Genomic DNA, 27,767 nt, shown 5'->3' with positions numbered 1-27,767 from the left:
CTGGGCTATGATCACTACCTTTTGAAGGGCTTTCTACTCCCCATACCAAACTGTGATGCAGCCGGTCAGCACACTTTCCACCACACATCTGTAGAAATTTTCCAATGTAATGCCAAACCAATGTATAGGTTGCATTGGAATCGAACTTAATAGTAGAAGGAAAGGTGCAGGGGATTAAACACATTCCCTTGAGGTGCCCCGTGTTGATGGTCAGCGAGGATGAGGTGATGTGTCCGATCTGCACTGAGTGCTGTCTGCTAATTGAAATCTATCTAGTTGCTGCGTTCCTTTAACCAACTATGCAAGAAAACAGGCAGACAGTGATATTCCATTCATGTTGTCGTGAAAAGGAAAAGGCCTGCATCTGGTATTAGTCAAGTAAAGATCTGGAATGTGATAACATTAGTTGCACTCATACAAAGAAACTTGCCTCTTTCAGGAACACCCAGCCTTGTGCCATATGCAAATAGAGAAATACCATTGATAAAAGAAACACATATCTCTCTTGTTGCTCACCTCTTACCAAATGAAGATACCACTGGTGCACACTTATAATTTGATAGAGTAAACCAGATGAACAATGTTATTTTTCAAGTAAAATTGAATCTTTATTTTAATTTTTAAGAGCTTGTTCATCCTCATTTTCCACCTAATAACAAAACTCTTCCTTCATTCATAAGTCCCTAGAATAACAAGGAATCTGCCCACTTCACATCACGTGAGAATAAACCGTGTTCTTTTCCATCCATCAGACTTTTACCTGAATTGAAGTATTTGGATATGATCAATTGAAATCCTCCAGGGACAGCAGGGAAAGGCAACTCTGTCTGAGACAGTGAGTGAAAGGAATTAAACTGCAGCCTGTTGATGACTGAGCAGCTGGTGACATTGCATACTGCATCACCAGTAATTCGCACACTTGGGTGCCTGCTTTCTTTCTCCCACAGAAGCTATATTTTGCTTTAAATTATATTTGCGGATACATACTTCAGCTATGTTAACATTACTAAAGGCACTACCATCATTCTAACCTCAGTGGTCAGGAAGTTAGAAATGGATAATTGACTGACATTAGTGGGGGAATAGTTACCATTTGCCATCTGATCTTTTATATGTTTCCTGCCATGGCTGCCGTTCAGTGCTAAGTCCCTGAAACTGCACAGGAAAATGCTCGTGGAATTCCATAAATGTATGAAGAACAAAGTATGTTTAATATGAAATGGATATATTTTGAAAAAAAGTAAGGATAAACAACTCCTCTTGATTAGAAGAAATATCAGAAATATGTTAACAAACATGTCAGTGGGGGCGTTTCAAACATCTCCTGGGCCAGGGTTGAATTTCTTAACCAGAACGGATTTTCTATTCACTGTTTCTTTTAGGATGTGTATTTTCAATAAGCATAAGACTGACTGGTATTCAATTTATTTATTTGGTTTACAATGAAAAATGAAAAATTCTTTGCTGGTTACAGAGACATACAGTCACACCAGGACAGACATTGGAGTGGGTCCAGACCTTTCCTGAGATGGGAGATGATTCGCACCATAATCAACTTCTCAGAGCACGTCATCAATGACAGACATCCGAGCCACCTGCCAATAGTCATTAAGGCACATCACCTTGCTATTCTTGGGTATCGGAATGATGGATGACCTTTTGAATCAGGTGGGGACCTCTGGCTACTGCAGCAAGAGATTAAAAATGTCCACATAATCTTCAGCCAGTTGGTCGAAGGACATGGGCAGTTACCCACCTGAAGGTTCTATTCACCTCAGCCTCAAAGTCTGGGAGCACAGAGTCACTGGAGACTGTAGGAGCTTGTGAGGGTCTACATTGTTTTTCTTTTCAAAGCGAGCATAGGATGCATTGAGCTCATCTAGAAGCGATGGATCGCAACTGATGAGATTATCTTGTTTCACCTTATAGGATGTGATCCACCTGAGACTCCAGCCTGGGCTGGAATTGCCTCTTTGCATTGATGATGGCCTTCCGGATGTTGTACCTGGACCTTCTGTATGTTTCTGAATCCAAAGTCTTAAATGCCACAGATGTGGTCTTCGGTAGTTTGCTGATCTCTTGGATCATTGATAGCTTCTGGTTCAAATTCTTCTGGATAGTATTCCCATATTATTACTTATGAATTCAAAGAGCTCAACTGCATTACCAGCCAGTCTCCTTCAAAGTTTATGCACACACAGAATTTTGTTCCTGCATAGCCTTTAGAAATGGGCCCTGGAAAAATAAGGGAGATAGAAATAGGTAATTCAGGCCCCTGGTCATGCTCCATTTTAAATTAGACATACAGCACAGTAACAGGCCATTTCAGCCCTCAAGCCCATGCCACCCAATTACACCCAAATAACCTACAATTCCTGGTAAATTTCAAATGGTGGGAAAAAACTGGAGCCCCCAGGAAAACCCACACAGACACAGAGAGAGCATACAAACTCCTTATAGACAGCATGGGATTCGAACCCAGATTCCGATCACTGACTCTAACTGTTGAATCATAGAACATTACAACACAGAAAAACAGTCCATTCGGCCCATCTGGACTATGTTGAACTATTTTTCTGCCTAGTCCCACTGTCCTGCACCAATTCCACATCCCTCCATTCCCTTCCCATCTATGTACCTGTCGAAATATTTCTTTCATGTTAAAATTGAGCCCGCATTCACCATTTCAGCTGACACCTCGTTCCATATTTGCACCACTCCCTGTGTGAAGAAATTCCTCTGAATGCCTCTCCCTAAACTTCACCCGTTTCTCTCTTAAACCATGTCCTCTGGTTTGTATCTCACCTACCCACAGTGGAAAAAGCCAGCTTGCATTTACTCTACCCATTATAATTTTGAATTCCTCCATCAAATCTCCCCTCATTCTTCTATGGTCCAGGGAATAAAGTCCTAACCTGATTAACTTTTCCCTGTAATTCAGTTCCTTAAGTCCTGGCAACATCCTAGTAAATCTTCTCTGCACTTTTTCAATTTTATTGATAACTTTTCTGTAATTCGGTGACCATAACTGCATAAAATACTCCAGATTTGGCCTCACCAATGTCTATTACAGCTTTGCCATAACATCCAAACTTCTATACTTAATACTTTGATTTATGGAGGCCAATATGCCAAAAACTCTCTTTATGACCTTATCTACCTGTGACACCACTTTCAGGGAATTTTGTATCTGAATTTCCAGATTTTTTTCTTTTACTGCACTCCTCAGTGCTCTACCATTTACTGTGTATGTCCTACCTCAGTTTGTCCTTCCAAAATGCAGCACCTCATACTTGTCAGCATTAAATTCCATCTGCCATTTTTCCGGTTGGTCCAGATCTCTCTGCAAGCTTTGAAATTCTTCCTTGCATCCACTACATTTCTAATCTTTGTATCATCTATAAACTTGCTGATCCAATTTACCACATTGTCAAACAACAAAGGACCCAGCACTGATCCTTGAGTCACACCTCTAGTCACAGGCCTCCAGTCAGACAGGCAATCATCCACAACCATTCTCTAGCTTCTCCCATAAAGCCAAGTTTACTACCTCACCATGAATACCGAGTGACTGAACCTTCCTGGCTAACGTTCCATGTGGGACCTTGACAAAGATCTTACTAAAGTCCATGTAGACAACATCCACAGCATTTCTTTCATCAACATTTTGGTAACCTCCTCAAAAAACACGACCTACCCCACACAAAGCCATATTGATGCTCCCTAATCACTCCCTGTCTATGCAAATACTCGTATATCCCATCATTTAGAACACCTTCCATTAATTTACCTACAGCTGATATCAACTCACCAACCCATAATATACTAGGTTATTTTTGAAGCCTTTTTTAAACAACAGAGTAATATGAGCTTACCACCAATCCACCAACACCTCACCTGTGGCTAAGAATGTTTTAAATATATCTGCCAGACACTGTTCCCTCTAAGCTGTTCATGTGTGCTTGCATACACATGTCTTGCAATCAGCACACAAAGGAAATTAATATGCGTACAAAAGGTTGTAAAATAATGTAGTAATTAATATTTATGCTTATTGAAAATAATCTTAGCTAACTATTTCTGTTAACTAGTTAGTCAGTTTTTCAAATACCACATTTACACATCACTAATTTACGTCACCTCCTCTTTCCTGTTCCGGTTTGTATGGCTGCAGCAATGTTTGGTGGACAGTGCTCATATTGTAAAGTTTACGAAGATCTGTTTCAAATTCTGTAGATAGCTTACAAAGTTTTTATTGAAAAAAATATTGATTCACTATTGTCGAATTCAAAAGAAGCGAAGGGTGTGAAGCGCAAAAGAACTGCATGTTTGTTTAAAGTTGAATAGCTTAACTAAATAGTAGAAACTGCTACACTGAAAGCTCGAGGTCATGAATGTTTAGCTGCGAGAAATATTTATGTATGATTTGGAAAATGGAGTTATCTGTTTGATGCCTGTGTGATGGGAAAGTTGCTGGAGGTATTATATTTGCAAACGACTTTTTGAAGTATCATTTGGCAAGTAAATCGTATTTGGACGGTGTACAAAAGCTCAGACAACAAAACCCATCATTACCTGTTAAAGGAGCGCTGCGCATTTTGCATGATTGAGAGTGAAAACAATCAAACCCAGAAGAGATCAAAGTTCTTATCATCAGCGTGTTGTTAGCTGTTCAAATGAATAACTCGTTACATTCAGTTCAACATATCAATGAACCTATGGAAAAGTATATGTTCAACTCCCAGACAGCTGGTGGAACAAAGATTATGCATTCGAATCTCTAGAGACTATCAACTATATTGTTCAGAAAGACATTGGAACAAATAGCATCAGCAGATTTTCACACATTTACAGTTGATGAAAGCCCAGACATCTCTGTCAACAAATGTCTTATTTCAAATTCAGATCATAAGATTGTTCTGTGTATAAAATGTTTTGATTTTGGTGGAATAGTCCTACTACAGATGTGCGATGCTTCTTCTCTTGTTTAAGTCAAATGACCCTGTGGCTCCCTTAATGTCACAAGAAATTGATAAACATCACATACAAACAAAGTAGCTTTACAGATTTGAAGTGATGTCTTTGAAGAACTGATTGCACTGTGCAGGATTCTGCAAAAGAGTGGCCTGACACCAATTGATTCACTTCATTTTTGAGTAAGGCAAAATTAACAATGTTTCGTGGAGTGACAAAGTTAAAGTTTTGCTAAGCCAACAACGTGAAGAAAACGACAAAGTAGATACAAGTTCGCTGTTGACTTTTATAAATCGCCTTTGTGTTCATTTAGAAGAAATGCTTCCTTAAGATGAGGTACAAAAATGGTCATCAAGAATCCGCAACTGCAGAATGTGACTTCTCATTTGGCGACAAATAAGTTAATACCTTGTGACAGACTCGCCAAGGCAAATAGCGCCTTTGGAAGACTACACAAAAGAGTCTGGAAAAACAACCAACTGAAAAACCTCACAAAGATAAGCGTATACAGAGCCGTTGTCATACCCACACTCCTGTTCGGCTCCGAATCATGGGTCCTCTACCGGCACCACCTACGGCTCCTAGAACGCTTCCACCAGCGTTGTCTCCGCTCCATCCTCAACATCCATTGGAGCGCTTACATCCCTAACGTCGAAGTACTCGAGATGGCAGAGGTCGACAGCATCGAGTCCACGCTGCTGAAGATCCAGCTGCGCTGGATGGGTCACGTCTCCAGAATGGAGGACCATCGCCTTCCCAAGATCGTGTTATATGGCGAGCTCTCCACTGGCCACCGTGACAGAGGTGCACCAAAGAAAAGGTACAAGGACTGCCTAAAGAAATCTCTTGGTGCCTGCCACATTGACCACCGCCAGTGGGCTGATAACGCCTCAAACCGTGCATCTTGGCACCTCACAGTTTGGCGGGCAGCAACCTCCTTTGAAGAAGACCGCAGAGCCCACCTCACTGACAAAAGGCAAAGGAGGAAAAACCCAACACCCAACCCCAACCAACCAATTTTCCCCTGCAACCGCTGCAATCGTGTCTGCCTGTCCCGCATCGGACTTGTCAGCCACAAACGAGCCTGCAGCTGACGTGGACTTTTTACCCCCTCCATAAATCTTCGTCCGCGAAGCCAAGCCAAAGAAAGAAGAAAATATGATGATTTTCTAGATGAAAATACTGTTTTGACAATTCAATGATTTCAAATTTTCCATACAAGAAAATCCAAACTGATTTCAAACTTTGCTCAAATGGTGGGATTTGTACTTCAAAATGATCAGTTTTGCGACCTTGCAAAGTTGATGACATTGGGGAAACTTTTCTTGCATCTAGTGGGGGCTGTGAGTGAGATTTTAGCCTAACTAATCAGCTCAAAAACAAGCTGGAAAATAAAGATGATGAATGTCATTGGATATGCTAATGAGAATCAAAAGCTGTTAATTGGATGGAAGTTCTATTAGTCTCAATAGAGTTTACAAAGAATGGGTAAGTACCAAAGACAGGAGAGAGAAAAAAACAAACTAAATGACTTAAATATGTATGTTATTCTGTGCAGTTTTATGCCAGATATTTTGTAAACCTACATAAACTGGCTATGTGTGAAGATTTTCACATTAAGCATCAGAATAGCTTGTCAACTAGCTTTGTAATTGAATGAGTTTTGATTTAACCTTTTCCACCAAATGTAATAATAATAATCTGTGAATTGATGGGTGTTTTGCTATTAATTTATTTAGACAATGCATCACATTAAAATGAGAAATACTCATTGACGTTTTATTAAATGGAACAATGAACAAAATAGTTCAAAGCATAGAATAAAATCTTAATTAAATATCTTAATTTTTAGAATGCAATCATTCTTGTATTACATTAAAAGATGCCATAGTTTTATTAGCCATGAGAGATAGGCTGTGCCAAAATTATCTTGAAATAATTTCAAGTTCACATTTGCACAAGTATTCAGTGTCTGCATATTTTTGTCACAGGAAGAAAATTTGCACAACATAAGATTGTTGTGCATACCGACGAATGAAAAATAGAGGGGACATTGCTGCCAGGCCTCCTGCAATTCCTGCAAAAGCCTCCCTCAAGGTCAGAGGGAGTACCTTGTCAGACCCTAGGGATTTATCCTCCTCTTTTTTGCTTTGAGACTCCAAGTGCCTCCTCCTCTTTAATCTGTCCGGGTTCCATGACCTTACCACAATTTAATAAGATCACAGCTGATCTGAATGTAAACACAACTGCACCCCGAGTGCCTCCTCTAACCATTCACTCTCTTGCTTATCAAGTATCCATATACCTCTGTATTACAAATATTCAAATAGTTTGATTCCATCGCTCTTTAAGCAGGAGATTTCCAAAGACCCACAAACCTCCGAGAGAGAAAAAAAAACATCTGTCAAACTGGTTGACCACAAGCTTTAGATTCACCTTCCCAAGGAAATATTCTCTACATCCACCCCATCAACATTGTATTCTTTCAGTTGTGTCTCACCTCATTCTTCTAAACTCAAGCAGCTATAGCCCAGCTCTCCACGTTGGTTCACTTCCAGGTCCTGGTCTTGTAAACCTTCTGGAAACTCATTTCTAATACATTTACATTCCTTTTTCTATTTCCTGTTTATAAATCATATTAAGCTCAGTCTTGCTGGTCACACCAAGAAGCTTGGTGTACTGACTACTTTAAATTTTTTAAAATTTAAATTTAAATTTAGACATTCAGCATGGTAACATGCCCTTTCGGCCCATGAGTCCGTGCCCCCCAATTGCGCTGAATTGACCTACACCCCCAATACATTTAAAACAGTGGGGGGAAACCAGAGCACCTGGGGAAATCCCACACAGACACAGGGAGAACATACAAACTCCTTACCCACAGTGCAGGACTCAAACCCAGGTCCCGATCGCTGGTGCTGAACCAGCATTGCACGATGCTAATCGTGTCACCCCTACACTAACTGTGCTGCCCGTATAGAGTCACCCCATCATGTTATCCTGCATATCCTTTCTCCCACCTTCTCTCTAATTGAAAACTAGCTTGTTTTCTCTCATTCCCAGTTCTTTTTTTCAAAACTTTATTTATTAATTTTAACATATGAAGAAAGTAAGTAATTCACATACAGAAAAAATACAAAATAAAGTAATACAAGTACAAAGTAACATAGTTAATACAATACCAATCTCGGCATCTCCCCCTAACAACTAAAAACTAAGACTAAAAAAAAACTATTTTTAACCCCTAAACCCCCCCTCCCCACCCCCACGATAAAGAGTGAAGAATTAATACTATTAGTATAATTTTTAAAATATATATATATATATCTTTTAAAAAAAATCGATATATATAAAAAAACAAAAAAATTAATTAAGTATTAATTATTAATCCAAAAATTTTTTATTATATAAGAATATATATGAAAAAACAAAAACAAAAAGAACTTAAACGAAAAAAAAACAACTAATAATAAAAAAACTAAAAGAAAGAAAAAAAAGAAAACATATATAGTAAAAAAAGTTTTTTTTAAAGAAAAAAAAATTAATTCAAACTTATTTAAATTGTATCTAATCAATAAATGGGGTCGACTTTAACTCATAAAAAGACATCTTATCTTGTATAGAAAAAGATATTCTTAATGGATGAGAGGGGGGTGGGGGGGTGGCTTGGGAGGAGGGGTGGGGGGAGAAAAAGTCACTGTATATGTGTGAAAAAGAAAAAGTGTATATCATGGCTAATGTGATTTATGGTGTGAAAAATAAAAAAATTTAAAAAAAAGATATTCTATCCATAACCAAACAAAACTTCATCTCTGAATACCACCTATCTAAAGACAATACATTTCTATTCTTCCAAGTAATCGCTATACATTTCTTGGCCACTGCCAGCGCTAAGTAAATAAAAGAGATCTGGTAATTATCTAATTCTAAATCAATCAACGGTTGCATATTCCCTAATAAAAATATATCAGGGTCTAATACAATATGAAGATTATATAGATTATTAAATACAGATTGAATACCTTTCCAAAATTGTTGTAACCGATCACACAACCAAACAGCATGTAAAAAAGTACCAGAAACCTGATCACAACGAAAACAAAGATCTGACTTACTAAAACCAAATTTTTTAAATTTTTCGGGTGTTAATCTCATTCCAAGTTCTGACGAAGGGTCTCGGACCTAAAATATTCATTCATTTTCTCTGTCAGCTGCCAGACCTGCATAGTGCCTCCAATGTTTTCTGTTTTTGTTTCACATTTCCAACCTGTGTCATTTTTGTGCTTTACATTTATACACATAATTCAGAGCAGTAGGGCACATTACTCCAGATATGGCCTCGCCAATGCTTTCTCTAACTGAAGCATTACCTCCCCACTTTTGTATTCAATTTCCTTCACAATAAACAATAACATTCTGGTAGTTATGCAAATTACTTGCTGTCAGGTACTGCCCAACTTACAACCATAAATGGGACCGAAGCATCAGTCATATCTTGAAATTAATGCAAGTCAGAATTTTGCGTGGAGTACCAAAATCTTAAAGCAAACTTTTTAATCAAATATTGGATTTGACAAACTATAACAGGGATACAGGGCACATATTAGTTGCGTCCCAGGGTCCATAGGCTGGGCACGGCCATCTTGATTCCTGTGCTTATGTGCGAGTCTTTGGTTGGCACCTGCGTGGTGAATCACATATTGGAGTTTGGCTGGCGCATGACGATATTGAATTTGTGTCCTTAACTCTCACGCATGTACCAACTGAACAAATCCAAACTATGCAAATCCACAGCATATGCGCCAACTAAAGACTCGCACATGTGCGCAGGAATCAAAATGGCTGCGCCCAGCCTATGGACCCCGGGGTACTGACTAACAAAATAAGTATGCACATTTTGGCTCTTACATGCCCTGTATCCCTGTTATAGTTTATCAAATACAACATAAACTGCTTAAATCTTGTATTTTTTTCTTATTTTAAAAATAACTTTGGTCATATGTGCAGATGGACATAAGTCACATAGGTTGGAAAACAGACTTTTGTGAGCCATCTATAAAGATAGCTAAGTCTCCATTCACCCTTTCATTATTTGAGTAATGTGCTTTTTCAAAAATGTTTCTGCTAAAATTGGACAATTCCACATTTACCCAAATTACGCTCCGTGGCTAAGTTAGGTTAGTGGTTAGTGCAACTCAGATACAGCGCCAGCGGTCGGGACGGGGGTTTAAATCCTATCTTGTCTATAAGGAGTTTGTATGTTCTCCCCGTGTCTGCGTGGGTTCCCCAGGAACTCTAGTTTCCTCCCACCGTTCAAAACGTACAGGGGTTGTAGGTCAAGTATGTTCTAGATGCTGCATGAATCTCATTACCTTTAAAAAGTGAGTTGGTGTTTTCAGGACCACAGAAATCTGTTAGCATTCACCCACATGCTAAGATCAGAACAAATTTAGATAGGTTTTTTTAAAATGGAATGTTTAAAGTGGAGATCCTGATTTCTGTATATAATTTGAAGTCACGTCTGCAACATTTTTTGTGCAAAACATTTCTCGAAACATGAACACAAGACAGGAGGGAGCATCTTAATCCTCAGTGACCCAGCCTGAGATTGCTAAAGACATTTCCACCACCTTCAGCCAGAACTACAGGGCAGGTAATAAAAATTTCAGCCTCTTCTTGAGGCCATGCCACCATTGGATGACCAAACACTAGCCACTCCATATTATCAAGAAATGGTCAGACTTTGGAAAGACATTTAAACCTGACCACATACTGGCTGTGGTGCTGGAGCTTCACATTCCATAACTACCAGTGTTGCTTGTCAAACTTCCTTCTGCACAGGTTTCCCACTTCCGAGTCAGAAGAACCCTTCAAGCGGCTTACATCCACTTTGGTTTTGTAGGTTCTGAGCTAGCTAACGAGGCCAATTTGGGAATGGCAGTCTCTTCCGCGTGGCACAGGAAGTAACTGACAGGTTGGTGAGGTCGAGTTCTCTTTTCTCCTCTTCCACTCTGTGTTCCTGAGAACTGGCCTGAAGGTTCTCCACACTTGCCTCTGTCCGCTGCAACAGCAAGGATCATCCAGTGGCCAGCAACTTCAAATCCACACCCACTTCCATACTGACATGTCTGTCCATAGCCTCAGGTCCTGCCAACTTGAGGCCACATGTAAATTGGAGGAACAACATGTTGTATTCCGTCTCAGCAATGACCAACCAGATAACATCAACCTCAATTTCCAGTAACCTCCTCCCCCATGCTCTTTCTTCCTCCCTCTCCCCCTTGCTTTCCCTTATCCCTCTGGATCCTTTACTTTCCTTCCCTTTTCCCTGCCCATCCCTCACACGTCCCTTTCTCCAGCTCCCCACCCACCTCCCTTTCTCAACATCTTTCTCACCCCACTGCCCCCTCCCTCACTACCTCCAAGCTCTGTTTTCTTCCCCCTTCACCAATATTCACCTGTAAGCCTATGCCTCAACCCCTTCCACTCCCTCCAGCCTAACCTACTTGATCGGACTTCTGCACAGTTTTTGAGATCCCTGTCAAAGGGCTGTGACCCGAAACATTGAATACTGATTGTTTCCATGGCTACTGCATGATCACATGAGTTCCTCCAGCACTTGTGTGCAAGTTCCTGTTTTCCATAGTATCCCACTTTGAGTGGTCTTGGACCAGAGGTTTCGTGGAGATGTTACACTTCTTCAAGAAAATTTTGAGGGCATCTTTGAATCATTTTCTCTGTCTGACTGGTAATCCCTTCGCATGACAGAACTCCAAACTGAGCATCTGTTTTAGGAGTCTAGCGTCAAGTGCCTGAAATATGTGGCCTGCTCAATGCAGCTGACTGTACAAATTTCTGGCACAAACACTCAACAAAATGGAAAACGTCATGGGATATCCTATCCATAATCAGTAGGAGAAATAATAACCAGCTAACTATAGAACACCACAACACAAAAACAGCCCTTTCGACCTGTCTAGTCCCTGCCGAGTTATCATTCTGTCTAGTCCCATTAATATGCACCTGGACCATACCCTCCGTACCCCTCCTATCCATGTACTTCTCCACATTTTTCTTAAATGTAAAAATTGAGCCAGCATTCACCACTTCAGCTGGCAGCTCATTCCACTCTCACACTCTCTGTGTGGAGGGGCCCCCTAAATTTGCCTTAAATATCTCATCTTTTATCCATAACCCATGTCCTTTAGTTCTTGTCTCACCTAACCTCAATAGAAAAATAACCTGTTTCCATTTACTCTATCTATACCCTCTATTTTGTACACCTCTGTCAAATCTTCCCCCCATTCTATGGAACTCCAGGAATGAAGTCCTAACCTATTTCACTTTTCCCTGTAACCTAGTTCTGCCAGTCTCGGCAACATCCTTATAAATTTTCTCTGCATTGCTTCCATTTTATTGATATCTTCCCTGTAGTTAAGTGACCAAAACTGCACACAATATTCCAAATTTGGCCTCGCCAATGACTTGTACAGCTTCACCATAACATCTCAACTCCTGTACTCAATACTTTGATTTATAAAGGCTAACATACCAGAAGTTCTGCCTTATCAGTCTATTTGCAACATGAGCAAAGTGACAGAAGCTAACATCAGCAGAGCTGTAAGGTGACATTTACTCACTGATAACCTCTGTAGGGCTCAGTTTGAAGTCTCAGCTCCAGACCTCATTACAGCCTTGGTTCAAATGTGGACCAAAGAGTTGAAGTCCAAAAGTTAGTGAAACGATCTGCCCTTAATATAAAAGTAACACCTGGCTGTATTTGTCATCAGGGAGTCATGTGTAAGCAGAAGACAATAGGCAATAAAGAGAAAATACTTTCCATAAGAAAAATAGTTGTGGGTGTTGAAGGGTGTTCATCTCAGCCACCGGCCCTCAATTCAGGGGCTCCTCGGGAGATTTTACATCCTTCAAGCTGCATACCTCTCCCCAAGACATCAACATCAATACTTCTGTTATGTTTGCTCTCTATGTTGCCTGATGCTTTGGAGACCATTGGCCAGACATGACCATTTTTCATTTTCACAATGTGTTTTATCATGGAAACCCCACATTTTGCTTGGAAAGAGAAGAATCAGCAGTGAAAGACCAGCAATTGTTACCACATTCCCACTCATAACAGGAAATATAGAAAGAGATTCTCATTTGTTGAAGAAGTGCTTTTGAGGACATCAATTCATAATGGTCATGTATTGAAAATGTAAAATTGACCTGTTCCTAAATACTCCACAGGTATAGATTGCCTCATCTGTGGTTACTGGAACACATAAATCTTAACACTGTGCTTATTGCAAGCTACTACGAAGGACATCAGGAGTGTAAACCAAACAGTTGTACATAATTTTATTTTTTCAACTGACCTATATCCGTTTCTTTTTTGACCATGTAAGTTTATTTCCTTCCTCTGGGATAACTGATAGCAGCATGGGACAGATGTTCAATTTTACATTGTCAGGGATCTTGATAGATTACATCCATGCTTTGTTGAACAATGCCACAACTCTAAGAAAGAAATCCAGTCTCTATATGCTCAGGCCACTTGTAATTATCAACACCAGATTATAAAATGGAATGTTCCCCAAACAGCATTTATGGTGCCCTAATTTTTAAACAATTGTCCACTCACACAATATTTCACACGTAATCAAACACGACCAATAGCTCCTAGGTTACCTCTGAACCTGTGATTCATATGTCTTTCGTTGATATGCAAGGATTCCAGATGGAAGCCAGTGCAATTATGTTTGGTATTCAATACCTGGAATTACCATGAAGCATTAAAATGGCCATATTACAATATTACAAATTATTGGATCAATATGCTTGGAAGAAGGAGGATACTCTATTCAAAAATGAGGCTGATCTATTTGGTAGCTATAAAGAATATAAGTCAATCAGAAATACTAGTACTTATCACCAGCATCTTTTCCATACCCTTCACAATGTAATTTTCACCATGTATTATGTTATGTTTGTGAAGATGATTGAAACTGGAATAAAGACTAAAAACTTTGGAAATATTCACCTGGTGAGCAGCATTTTATAGATGCAAATAAAAAGTTACCTATCCACATACATCACAGCTCAGTACAGAAACTATTCTGCTCAAGACTGCCAAAAGAGTTGTGATAAGTATGCGTATAGAGAGATTAGGCACATACAGTGAAGACATCACTTCTTCACTTCGGGAAAACAGCCAACATATTACAGGACATATCCCATACCAGTCACCCTTTCTTCTCACCCCTCCTGTTGGGCAGAAGACATAAGTTTGAAAACCTACACCTCAGTTTCTTTCCTGCTGTTATTGAACTTTTGAACAGACCTCGTATTAGTAAAAGATTATGCTTGGACTATTTAACTGTTCTTTTTCCCTTTAACACTATACCTTGTACTTTTGTTTTTATTTGCACTACCTGTTGTACTCTACATAAGTTGACTTAACTGGATAGCACACAAAACAACATACATAACAAGTAATTCAATTCAATCTGTTGGAGAAAAACAGAATGAATGTTTGAGGTCAATACTCGATCATTAATCCAAAACAGTTTTTTTTCTCTTCAGCACAGCATTGCTTGTCCCGCTAGCTATCTCGAATGATTTTAAACTTAAGACATACAGTACAGTAACAGGCCCTTCTGGCCCACAAGACTATAATACTCACTTGAAAGGTGGGAGGAAACCAAAGCACCAGAAGAAAGGCACGGGGAAAATGTACAAACTCCTGACAGAAAGTGACTGATTCGAACCTGGGATGCTGGCGCTGTAACAGCATTGGGCTAACCGTTACACTAACCATGCCACCTATTTTACTTGTAATTAGCTATTCTTGATTCTTCAGATTGAATCTTATTGCTGAAGTATGTTCAGAGGAAGTGCAGAGAAAAGGTGGCATGGTTAACGTTGCTGTTAAAGGGCATGTGACTGGGGTTCGAATCCAGCGTTGTCTGTGAGGACTTTGTACATTCTCCCCGTGCCTGCATGTGTTTCCTCTGGGTGGTCCAGTTTCCTCCAACTATAAAAATGTACCAGGTCTGTTGATCAATTGGTGTAATCAGGTGGCCCAGCCTCGTTGGCCGAAAGGGCCTGTTACCATGTTATATGTCTAAATTTAAAAATGTTAAAATGTAGATTTCATGCTATGTCTGAGTAATGGGAAAAGGCTGGTGAAACTTGGACATAGAAATTATAGTGTGCCAAAGAATGCAGTATTTAATGCATCAGTTTTCACTGAGACTCCCAAGCTCTGATAGTCTTCAAGACTCAAGATGCCAAATGTGGTGGTTTGAAGCTTGTAAGTTCAAATTTATCCAAAGTCTTTTCCGCATAATCACTCAATGGTGAAGAATTCAGAGGAAATGTGTTGGAGGGGGGAGGGGAGACAGTAGGAGTTACAGGAGAGGACAAGAAAGGTGATGGGCTAATTTGGAGAATAGACTAGATTTGTGGACTGTGGGGTCAATGAGGATGTGAGAGGGAAAAATCTGTAAATGAAAAAGGAATTAAATTGATCAAGGATGGTTGGTTGTAGGAGAAGATGAATACAGTGAGAAAATGGATTAGGAAGAGATGGGAAGAGTCAGGGAGATAATCAGTAGAAGGACATTTGAAGCAACCAGTGAGACCTGAAAGAGGGCTGGGGTGATCGCTTAGAAAAGACAGGTTGAACAAGTTTCCCACCAAGGTGGAAGCACTCTCTTTGGACCCTGGTTGCAACCCACATGGGTTTGGGCCTTCAAATCAAAATCAAAGCTGCTGCATACCTCTGTTAAAGACCTGTTTCAGCCCTTGGGGCTCCTGTCATTCACATGCCTTTGATGTTGCAGAGTTCTGGTCGAAACAAGCATAGCGCATGTCTTCACTGTATGTGCCCAATGTCTCTATATGCATATTTATCACAGACAATCTGAATTGAATCACATTTCTAATAAAGTACCACTGTGCACCGTTTAAAATCACATGATAGAATTTCTTCAACCTAGAAGTAAATATATGAGAAGAGTGTTTTTTTTTTAGGGAAATACAAATAGTTACATGTATGGAAAAGTGCAGTACTGAATGATATTCTCAATCCCTCTCCAGTTCAGTCGCATCCTTCCTGGAGCATAGCAACCAGAGCTGGACATGTATGCCATATGGCCTCTTGACCACCCTGTTTTCCTGTGTCACTCCTTTCAGGGTACTATATACTTGTACCTCCAGATATCTCTGTTCAACAAGCCACCCCAAGGCCCTGCCATTCATTGTAATTGTCCTGCCCTGGTTTAACTTTCCAAAATGAGTCACTTATCTGAGTTAAATTCTATTAGCTGTTCCTTTGCTTACTTTCCCAGTTGATCTAGACTAGTTGAAACCTTCTTAACTCTTCATCACACCACCAATTTCAGTGCAATCTGAAATTTACATTCTCATCCAAATCATTCATACGACATACATCAGCGATTCAGCACCAATCCCTACAGCACATCACCGGGCACAATCCTCCAGTCCGAAAAAACAACCTTCCACTATTGTCTCCTACCATAAGCCAATTCTGTATCCAATTTCCAGCTCTCCCTGGATTCCATCTTCTCTGACCTTTTGGAACATCCTATCATGGGATCTTGTCAAACATCACGCAGACAACTACAACCCAGCCCTTATCAATCCTCTCGGTGACATCTTCCAATCACGAAAATCGCTATATCAGTTCTTCCCTTTCTAAAGTCAGATAGGTTGTTTCTCCAGACTCTTTTGTGTAGTCTTCCAAAGGCACTATTTGCCTTGGCGAGTCTGTTCATCTCGCTGTCGATCCTTGCATCTGATGAAATGGTGCAGCCGAGATAGGTAAACTGGTTGACCGTTTTGAGTTTTGTGTGCCCGATGGAGATGTGGGGGGGCTGGTAGTCATGGTGGGGAGCTGGCTGATGGAGGACCTCAGTTTTCTTCAGGCTGACTTCCAGGCCAAACATTTTGGCAGTTTCCGCAAAACAGGACGTCAAGCGCTGAAGAGCTGGCTCTGAATGGGCAACTAAAGCGGCATCATCTGCAAAGAGTAGTTCACGGACAAGTTTCTCTTGTGTCTTGGTGTGAGCTTGCAGGCGCCTCAGATTGAAGAGACTGCCATCCGTGCAGTACCGGATGTAAACAGCGTCTTCATTGTTGAGATCTTTCATGGCTTGGTTCAGCATCATGCTGAAGAAGATTGAAAAGAGGGTTGGTGCGAGAACACAGCCTTGCTTCACGCCATTGTTAATGGAGAAGGGTTCAGAGAGCTCATTGCTGTATCTGACCCGACCTCGTTATATACAGAGCCGTTGTCATACCCACACTCCTGTTCGGCTCCGAATCATGGGTCCTCTACCAGCATCACCTACGGCTCCAAGAACGCTTCCACCAGCGTTGTCTCCGCTCCATCCTCAACATTCATTGGAGCGCTTTCATCCCTAACGTCGAAGTACTCGAGATGGCAGAGGTCGACAGCATCGAGTCAACGCTGCTGAAGATCCAGCTGCGCTGGGTGGGTCACGTCTCCAGAATGGAGGACCATCGCCTTCCCAAGATCGTGTTATATGGCGAGCTCTCCACTGGCCACCGTGACAGAGGTGCACCAAAGAAAAAGTACAAGGACTGCCTAAAGAAATCTCTTGGTGCCTGCCACATTGACCACCGCCAGTGGGCTGATATCGCCTCAAACCGTGCATCTTGGCGCCTCACAGTTTGGCGGGCAGTAATCTCCTTTGAAGAAGACCGCAGAGCCCACCTCACTGACAAAAGGCAAAGGAGGAAAAACCCAACACCCAACCCCAACCAACCAATTTTCCCCTGCAACCGCTGCAACCGTGTCTGCCTGTCCCGCATCGGACTTGTCAGCCACCAACGAGCCTGCAGCTGACGTGGACATTTTACCCCCTCCATAAATCTTCGTCCGCGAAGCCAAGCCAAAGAAAGAAGAAAGTCAGATAGATCCTGACCCTTAGAAACCCCTCCACTAATGTTGACTCACCAATCTATAGTTCCCTGGTTTGTCCTTTCCTCCCTACTTAAATAAAAGCACATTAGCCACCATCCAGTCTTTCATTACCTTACTCAAGGCTAAGATATAAATATCTGAGCCGGAGCCCCAGGAATTTCTTCCCTCCCTTCCCACACCTCCTAAGATATACCTCATCAGGACATAGAGATTGATCTGCCTTTATGCACTTCAAGACCACCAGTACCTCCTCTTTTGTAAACTGCAGAGCATTTCTGATTCTCCAAATTTAAGAAGTATCCAAACTTGAATCATCAAGGCATAGAATGTCACAGGTCAGGTATTGGAAAATTTGTATAGATACGTACAAAATGGTCAGCATGGAGATGGTGGGCTGAAGGGCCTGTTTTAATGCTTCACAACTAATTTTAGCAAACCAATACCATAAATGCTCTAAGATGGATGGTCACAGGTTGTAAAGTTTATCTCCATGATTGTGAGGCAGATGAGATAAATGTCATAGAACATGAAAAATAAAGTCCAAATTATGCAAAAGATATGAGAAAATGTACTTAGTATGGATGTCAGTCAAACAAACTAACTGAATAAATGCTGCCATATGTAGTGTATGAAAGAGTAATGTCATAATAATTGAAGACAGTGATTACAAACAACACAGAAATAGGTCATCTGACTTAGCATACCAATATTTCTAGAACACCAGCCTCCTCCCATCATATAACATGGAGCATAGAACAAAACAGCACAAGAACAGATCTCTTTGATCCATGATTCTTCTCTGACCATGATATCAAACTAAACTAACTCCATTTGCTTGAACATGATCTTTATTCTTCATGGCCTGTCTAAAAGTTCCTTAAATATCCACTTCCACTGCCACTCACTCTCCCTGGCAGCAGGCACCTCCTGTAAAAACTTCACAAGTTTTGGAAAATCTGTGTAAAAACTTTCCTCACACATCTCCTTTATGCTTTCTCCTTCCAATCTTAATTCAACCCACGCTTTCTAGTATTTGATATTTCCAGCCATAGAAAATAAATCTGACTATCTTCCCTCTTTGTGCCCCTCATAACTTTATAAGCTCCTCTATCAGGTTGGCCCTCAGCCTCTGACACTCAGAGAGAACTTTCAACATATGTACAATCTCTCCTTAGAGCTCACTTTCTCTAATCCAGGCAACATCCTTGTGAACCCCTTCTGCACCTTCTCCAAAGCCACCACATCCTTCCTGTAACACAACGACCAAAAAAAAAGAACACACTACTCTAAAAGTGGCTGAAGCAAGGCTTTCGATAGCTGCAACATGACTTCCCAACTTTGGTACTTAAAATATCAGACTGATGAATCAAACAGGCCACATGCCTTCTTAATGTCTTGCCCAATTCTTTTGGCTTCAAGAATAAATTTCAACTTTGTTCCACTCTCACGCTAAAACATTTTAGTTTTTAATGTATGTGTAAAATGCATAGGAATTTTTGTTAATCTTAATAATCAAGGATATTTCATGGCTCCTTTTAGGCATCCAATTGAGATTTCTTTCATTTTAATTTACAGATACAACACAGTAACAGACCCAAATGCATCCACGCGATGAATTAACCTATCAACCCTGTCCGTCTTTGGAACATGGGAGAAAACTGGAGCACCTGAAGGAAACCCACACAGTCACAGGAGAAAGAAAACACAGACTCCTTACGGACAACTAGATTTAAACCCAGGTAACTGGTCCAGTAATAGCATTGTGCTCATTGCTATGCTGACCAGGATGGCCCTTCTTTCCTTCTTTCTTCCCTTCTTCATGCTACGCTAAACAAGTATTGTTCCACCCCTGTCTTCTTCATACATATATCTACCAGTAGTTTTCTCTTTAAAGTATCTACACTTTTCTCCTCATCTGTTCCATGTTGATGGGTCTGTCTGTGATGTTCAAGCCTAAACAATTAAATTAGCATTAAAAGTACAAGAAATTGCACAACAATAATAATAATATTGTCATATACAATGTACATATGGACCAAAACTAACTTGCCAGCAGCCACAATGGTAGAAATAACTACAAAAGAAAACTTAATTGCATTAACCATAACCATATAACCATTTACCGAGCGGAAACAGGCCATGTTGGCCTTTCGAGTCTGCACCGGTTCACTGATTTTGTGCGCCCTCTTCAGGCATTGATCAAAACCCAGTAAAGAAATAAGATAGAAAATAAATATGCCCAGTAATCCGAGTGCAAAAAAAAATGACTTGCAATAGTACAGTCATTCAATTTGTGTTGTTGGAGCAGTCCATGATTAGTGTACCAAGGTGAGGTTCAAGAGCCTGATGGCTGTTTGAAAGAAACTGCACTTCAGACAAGTGGTGATAGTTTTCAGGCTTCTATACCTTCTGCCCAAAGGTGGGGGTGGAGGCCCTTTATGATGTTGGTTGCTTTCTTGAGGTAGCACCTCACAGTGATGTCTGCAATGGATGGGAGATCGGAGCCTGTATCGGACTTGCCCCTTCTGCAGCCTTCTCCTCAGACTCCGTTACAAGTAGAGGTATTTGCTGTGGCTTCTTCATAGTTCTTTCAATATGCTAGCTTCAGGAAAGGTCTTCCGAAAAATGAACTATCAGGAACTTGGTTCTAACCATCTCCATCTCCTTCTCATCAATGCAAACTGGTGTGTGTGATCCCTTGGCCTCACCTTCCTAAAATCAACAATAAGATCCTTGGCCTTGGTGATGTTGTGCTAGAACCATCGATCCACTTTCTCAATCTCCATCCTGTGTTCTGTATCAACCTTTCCTGTTCTTGGCCAACGACAGTGGCATTGCCAGCGAATTTGTAGTTTGAGTTGGAGCTCAACTAGGCTGCACAGTCATGGGTGTTTAGAGAATAGAACAGGGAACTAAGCAGACAGCCTTGGAATGCTCCCGAGTTGATGGTCAGTGTGGGGGAGGTGATGTTGCCAATCCTCACTGATGATAAGGGGTGGACAGTGTAATCGTGAGCAAACACAGAGAATCTGGAAGGTTCAGCAGGTCAAGGCAGCATCGAACATTTTGGGTCAAGACCCTTATCGAGTCTCAATAAAATGTCTTGACCCAAAGTATTAACTGTCCATTTCTCTCCATGGATGATGCCTGACCCATTGAGTCCCTCCAGCTTCCCCGTGAATGATCATTAATATACCCTTGAACAAAAGCAATTTAATAAAAAGCTTGAAGATAAATTAGCTGACAGAATAAGGTAAATTAATGGGAATCATTGATTAAATAAATGGAATCACATTACAATTTTGTTTGCAGCTAAAAAATGAAAATAGGAAAAAGCATCATTTCAGGTTCCCAAATATTCTTTTACTGATGAAAACTAGTAAATCAGAAGGCAAATGAATGATTGGCCATTATTGTAAGAAGGGATGAAGTCTAGAAGTACCACAATGCCTTGATACAACTACATCTGCAAATTTGGGGAGAGAGACTTGCATGGCAGGCAGTTCAGAGGAGATGCATTAAGTTGACTTCTGGAATGATGGAGTGTCTCTTGAGTCTATACCCATGGAGTTTGGAAGAATGAGGGGTTTTTTTTTAAAAGTGTGAGATTCTGAGGGACCTTGACTAGATATACCATTCACAAGGGAATTAGTACGAAGAGGCACAGTTTCCGAATAATAGGTCACTCATGGACAGTGGGATAAAACAAAGAATGTCTTCTCTCAAAATTCTGTACCCCAGAGAGCTCAGGAGACTAAGTCGTTGAATGTATTTAAGACTGAGATTAATAGATTGATGGACTACTGGGAAATCAAGGGATATAGGGATCAGGCAGTAAAGTGGAGTTGAAGCCAAGGTCAGATCACCCATGATCTTTCGGGATGGTGGTGCAGGCTTGAGGGATTCCATAACCACTTCTCACTTCTTATACATTGGTAGATGTAGCCTTCAGAAATGAAAAAGAATGAAATACATTCTGAATTGTCCATGATTATTACTGGTAATAGGGAGGGTGGGGGTGGAGGTGGGGGTTGGTAGGGATGTGGTTGGGTTATATGTTCTCATGCATTTCCATGACACTGTTGCTAACTGGGATGTGTCAATGAAATACTTACCAGAGAATAAAACATGAATATATTGATGATAGATTCATGTATCAACCATATACAATGGATGAATAAATAGTTTGGCATATCTGCAGGTCTGGAAAAATGACAAAAAAATTTTGAAAATATTTAAAACTCAAGTTCATTGTCACATGCTCCAAGTGCAGTGATAGTTATTTTGTAAACCAATATGTAAACATATCATACATGTTATAACAAGTAACCTGTTGTAACACAGTACAACAGTGCAGTTACAGAGAGAGAGAGAGAGTAACCAGCTTGTAAACAGCTAAAAAACATAAATTTACTACTTTGGAGTTCATTCAACAGTCTGATAACAGCAGGAAATAAACTGTCTTCGAATCTGGTGGCGCATGGTCTCATACTTCAAAACCTTCCTGATGGGAGGGGGTGAAGAGATTGTGGCTGGAGTGGGATGAGTGTTGGCTGCTTTACCAAGGCTGTGGGAATTGTAGATGGAGTCAATGGAGAAGGTGGGGGGGGGGGGGGGGGGTTGTGTGTGATAGCCTGAGCACATTCACAATGTTTCTTGCAAAAACCAGTCTCTCGCGGTTTTGGGCAGAGCAGTTCCCCTACCACGCATGATGCATCCTTATTGGATGCTATTAATGGTGTACTTGTCGAAGTTGTTAAAGGAAACAAGTGATGTGCTAAATGACCTCAGGAGCTGATGCATTTCCTTGACCATTGCACCGATGTGGGTGGGGTAGGACAAGGCTGCTGAAAGAGTCAGTGCAACGTGACAAATTTTGTTTGGAGTCACTGAGCTGACATTTGGTGGTTGATGCACCATCAATTACTTTGAGAAACCAATGGGTTTTTATTCACTAAAGAACAAAGGAACTTCAATACTGCTCGACTGAGGAGGCGGCTATGGAACAGTCACCTTAATAAAGGAGACTGTGGGAGGGGCCGAGTCTCTCAGGTGGTCTGGTTGTTTGTTGGGACCATTGTAGTACCAGTTGTGACTGCAGTGCAGTGACAAGGTCCTGGAAGGTCTTGGGCGCCTGTATGTGCTCATCGGTGCTGTGCTGGTGGGTGAGCGACAATGAGTCTGGTGTATCTCCTGTTGGGAAAGAGGCAGAGTACCATGGTTCAGATGCATTGTGTGTGGTCAGGGGTGAGGGGCATGTGGGATGGTCAGTGGAGGTCTCCAGGTACCCTGGAGGAGCCAGATCCCTAATGGAGACAGGGTCCTCATGTCCAAGATACGCCACGTAGGCATATTGGGGGTTGGCATGTAGTAGATGGACCCTTTCAACCAAGGGTCAGACTTATGGCTCCTCACATGCTTCTGGAGTAGGACCAGCCCTGGGAATATCAGCCACACTGGCAGCTTAGACCCTGTCACAGATTTCCTGGGAAAGGAAACATATGTTCATGCGGTTTGGCATTCATGGCAGTACATAGGAGGGACTTGATGGAGTGGAGCACCTCTGGGAGGACCTCTAACCAGCAGAAGACAGAAAGGCCCTTAGATTGCAAGGCCAGGAGGACATCCTTCCAGACTGTGGAATTCTCCTTTATCACTTGCCCGTTTGCCCAGGAGTTGTAGCTAGTGGTCCTACTCCTGGCAAAGCCCCTGGCCAACAGGTCCTGGCGCAGCATGTCACTCATAAAAAGGACCCCCAGTCACTGGGGAAGCTGAATAAAGTGAAGAGACTCCACAGGGCCTTGATGACTGTGGCATCTGTCATGTCGGAGCAGGGGATGGGAAACAGGAAACGGACTACTCATCAATAACATTGAGCAAATACATCTTGCGACGTGTGGAGGGCAGGAGTCCTTTAAAGCCAACACAGAGGCGCTCAAAGGGGCAGGTGGCTTTTATCAACTGAGCCCTGTCTGGTCGGTAGAAGTGTGGTTTGCACTCAGTGCAGACCTGGCAGTTCTTGGTCATGGATCTGATCTCCTTGATGGAGTACGGCAGGTTGTGTCCTTTGATGAAGTGGAAGAACCTGGTAATTCCAGGGTGGCAGAGATCATTATGGAGGGTTTGTAAGCAGTCAATCTACATACTGGCATACAGGGCATCTGGTGGCTCATTAAGTTTCCCGGGCCGTTACAGGATATTGTAATTATAGGTGGACAGTTCAATTCTCCACCTCAGTATCTTGTCATTTATAATTTTGCCCCATTGCTGGTTGTTAAACATGAACACAACTGCACGTTGGTCAGTTAGCAAAGTAAATAGTTTAACAGCCAGGCAATGGCACCAGAGTCACACTGCCTCGACAATGGCTTGGGCCTCTTTCTCGACCGAGTACTGTCGGATTTCAGGACACTGTAGGGTATGAAAAAAGAAAGCAACTGGTCGGCCTGCCTGGTTAAGGGTGGCAACCAGGGTGAAGGCTGTTGCGGCTTTCCACCTGGAATGGGATGGATTCATCCACATTGTACATTGTAGCCTTGGCAATGTCTGCCTTGATGTGGTTGAAGGCCACTGGAGCCTCCGCCATCAGAGGGAACAATGTGGATTTGACGAGGGGGTGAGCCTTGTCTGCATAATTAGGGACCCATTGGGCATAATAAGAGAAGAACCCAAGACACCTTTTCAGGGATTTAAGGCTGTGAAGAGTGGAAGTTCCAGGAGTGGTTGCATGCAGTCAGGGTCTGGGTGAATGACTCTGTTCTCAACAACACAGTCGAGGATGGCAAAGTGGGTTGCATGAAATACACATTTGGCATTTTTATACATGAGGATGAAGAACTTTGCAGTTTGGAGGAATTTCTGGAGGTTGGTGTCATGGTCCTGCAGGTCATGGCTGCAGATGGTGATGTTGTCAAGATACAAGAAAGTGGCCCCAGCTCATACTGGTCCACCTGTTGGAAGACCGAGACGCTGTTTGTATCGCTGAAGGGGACCAGTCGGAAATGGTAGAGGCAGCCATCTGCCTCAAACCCAGTGAATTGGCGGTCCTCCGAGCAAATAGGGAGCTGCTGATATGCCTACTTCAGATCGATGGTAGAAAAGACACAATACTGTGCAATTTGATTCACCACGTCAGCTATGCGGGGGAGGTGGTACGCATCTAATTGTGTGTACCTCACTACCACTACCTGCACTCTCCAGGGCTGGTGCTGGCTTCAATGATCCCCTCCTTAAGTAAACACTGTAGTTCTGCCCCAATGAAGCCCCTGTCCCCAGCAGTGTACTGTCTAATTTTAGTGGTGACGGGTTTAGAGTCGGGGGTGAGGTTGGTGAACAATGGTGGAGGGATGATTTGAAGTGTTGGACGTGGTGGGCAACTGGGTGGTTGGCAAAGTATGATGGTGGGGGAGGCAGGGGAAGCTGAGGAGTGGGTGGAGCACAGCAGTCGGTTTGAAAATTGTTGGTTAGAGACAGTGAAGGGCAGATGGGGCCCGTCGAACTCCATCATCATGTTTTTAAGGTGACATTGAAAATCAAGTCCCAATAGCATGGCAGCACAGAGCTGCGACATTACCAAAAATTTAAAGTCTTTATAGACTGTACCCCACAGATTTAGAGTCACTACGCAGTAGCCCTAGACATCTGCCATGTGTGATCTTGAGGCCAAGCAGTCCTTCTGGTTCACCAACATTTCTGCGAGGGAGAAGCACTGCACTGTGTCAGGGTGTATGAAGCTCTCTGTGCTCCCACTGTCGAAAAGGCAACTCATCACGTAGCCATTTACCTTAATATCCATCATTGACCTGGCAAGCTGATGCAGGTGGTCCTGGTCAAGTGTGATGGAGGCCAGTGTCGGAGGACAGCGATGTCCAAGATGGTGGCCCCCATGGTTTGCACATGGCACTCCTGGCGATGGCGGTGTCCAGGATAGCAGCCCCCACAATCCGCTCGTGGCGCTGCTAGGAAGGGGTTTAGACTTATACACTTTGGCATAGAGTCCCTTCTTCCCACAGCTGGAGCAGGTCAACTCCTTCACTGGGCAGCGTTTCCTCTGGTGCTTGCCCAGGCCACAGAAGTAGCACTTCGGGTGCTTCTGGAGTACCGCAGATGTGGTTCAGCTGCTGACATATCCAGGTGAAAGCAGTGGGAAGCATTCCTGGAGCACTGCTGCCGTGGTCAACTCGTTAGTGGATCGAAGGGGTAACGGTGCATCCCAAGATTGTGGTACCTGGGTTAACCACGAGGTGGCCACATTATCTGTCAAGTAGGCCTCCATACTCTGGAGGGCCACCTCCAGTGCACCTGCCAGCTCAACTGTTCTCCGCAGACTGAGCTCCCCTTATTCCAAAAGTCTCTGGCAGATTTAGTTCAACCTGATCCCAGTGACATAAGCATCCCAGCAGCAGTCAAGGCCTTACAGTCACAGGCCCTTCCAAGGGTTCGCAGGGCCCAAAGATATTCAGCATTCAACTCACTGGGTTGCTGTTTGCGGGTCACTAGATGATGCATGGCATAGACAATGTTGATTTTCCGCAGGTACTGGCCTTTAAGAATGTGCATGACATCCCGGTACGACGTGGCACCCCTAATCATGGAGTACACTAGGGTGCCAACGCAATTTATCAGTCTCTGACTGCACGATGGCTGAAGATGCCTGCAGGAATGCTTCAAAACAGCATAGCCAGAATTTAAAGTTGGTGGATACCTCAGGTGCTTGAGGGTCAATTTCCAGCTTTTCTGGCTTCAGGATCTGCTCCATTGCAAAAAACCTTTCAGTGAATAAAACTGATGCACCATCAATTACTCAAAGATTGAGGTTGAGAAACCAAGGGTCTTTTATTCACTAAAGAACAAAAGCACACCAGGAGTCACGTGATGGAGTAGTGGCCGGACGGTGAACTCCAGCCCTCTCCAGAAAAGTCGGGAAAAACAAAGGAAAACACAAAGGCACAGAAATAAAAGTTACAGAAAAGTGAGTATAAAGGTGGAAAGAAGATGGCGACAAAAAAAGAAAAATCAAAAGCAATGGTAAGAAGAGAGGAAGAGAAGACAAAGGAGGAAAAAGGTGAAGGCCTTACCTGTCCGAAGAGGCCCACTGCGGAGAGAGAAACCCGCTCCCTCAGGTCGGTAAATAATGGACTACAAAAATGGCTCGCAGAGCCGAGTAAAAGTGCGCAACCGCGCATGAAAAAAAACACACCGACGGGAGGGGGGACCAGCTGGGGAGTCGATCTCCACAGCCGGCAACGACAGCTGCAGAACACCTGCAGCAAGAAGAGACCACAGAAGACAATAGAAACAAGAAAGAAGAGGAGGAAAGGGCACCAAAGAAACAACAGATGGTCAACCCAGAGGAAGAAGAAGAGGAAGAGGAAGAGTACAGTGAAATAGAAGAAGAAAAGAAAGGCAAGGTAAAGGATATACTTTCTCTTATTAAAGGATACAAGGAGTCATTTAAAGAATGGCAAACACAGGAATTTAAGGATTTAAGAAAAAGAATAAACAACACAGAAGAGAAAATAAATAAAATAGAGATGACCTTAACAGAAATGGGAAAGAAAATGGACAAGATGGAAGAGCGGGCAGTAGCAGCAGAAATGGAGGTAGAAGACTTAAAAAAGAAATTGGAGGAATCTAATAAAAAAACTAAAGAGACACAAGAACTACTAGCTCAAAAAATAGATACAATGGAAAACCATAACAGAAGAAATAACATAAAGATAGTGGGCCTTAAGGAAGATGAAGAAGGCAAGAATATGAGGGAGTTTATAAAAGAGTGGATCCCTAAGACCCTAGGATGTCCAGAACTACAGCAAGAAAT

Source organism: Narcine bancroftii, chromosome 1 (assembly GCF_036971445.1).
Source record: "Narcine bancroftii isolate sNarBan1 chromosome 1, sNarBan1.hap1, whole genome shotgun sequence".
NCBI classification, from domain to species: domain Eukaryota; kingdom Metazoa; phylum Chordata; class Chondrichthyes; order Torpediniformes; family Narcinidae; genus Narcine; species Narcine bancroftii.
The sequence above is the reverse complement of the archived record's forward strand: the minus strand, read 5'-3'. Positions refer to the sequence as shown.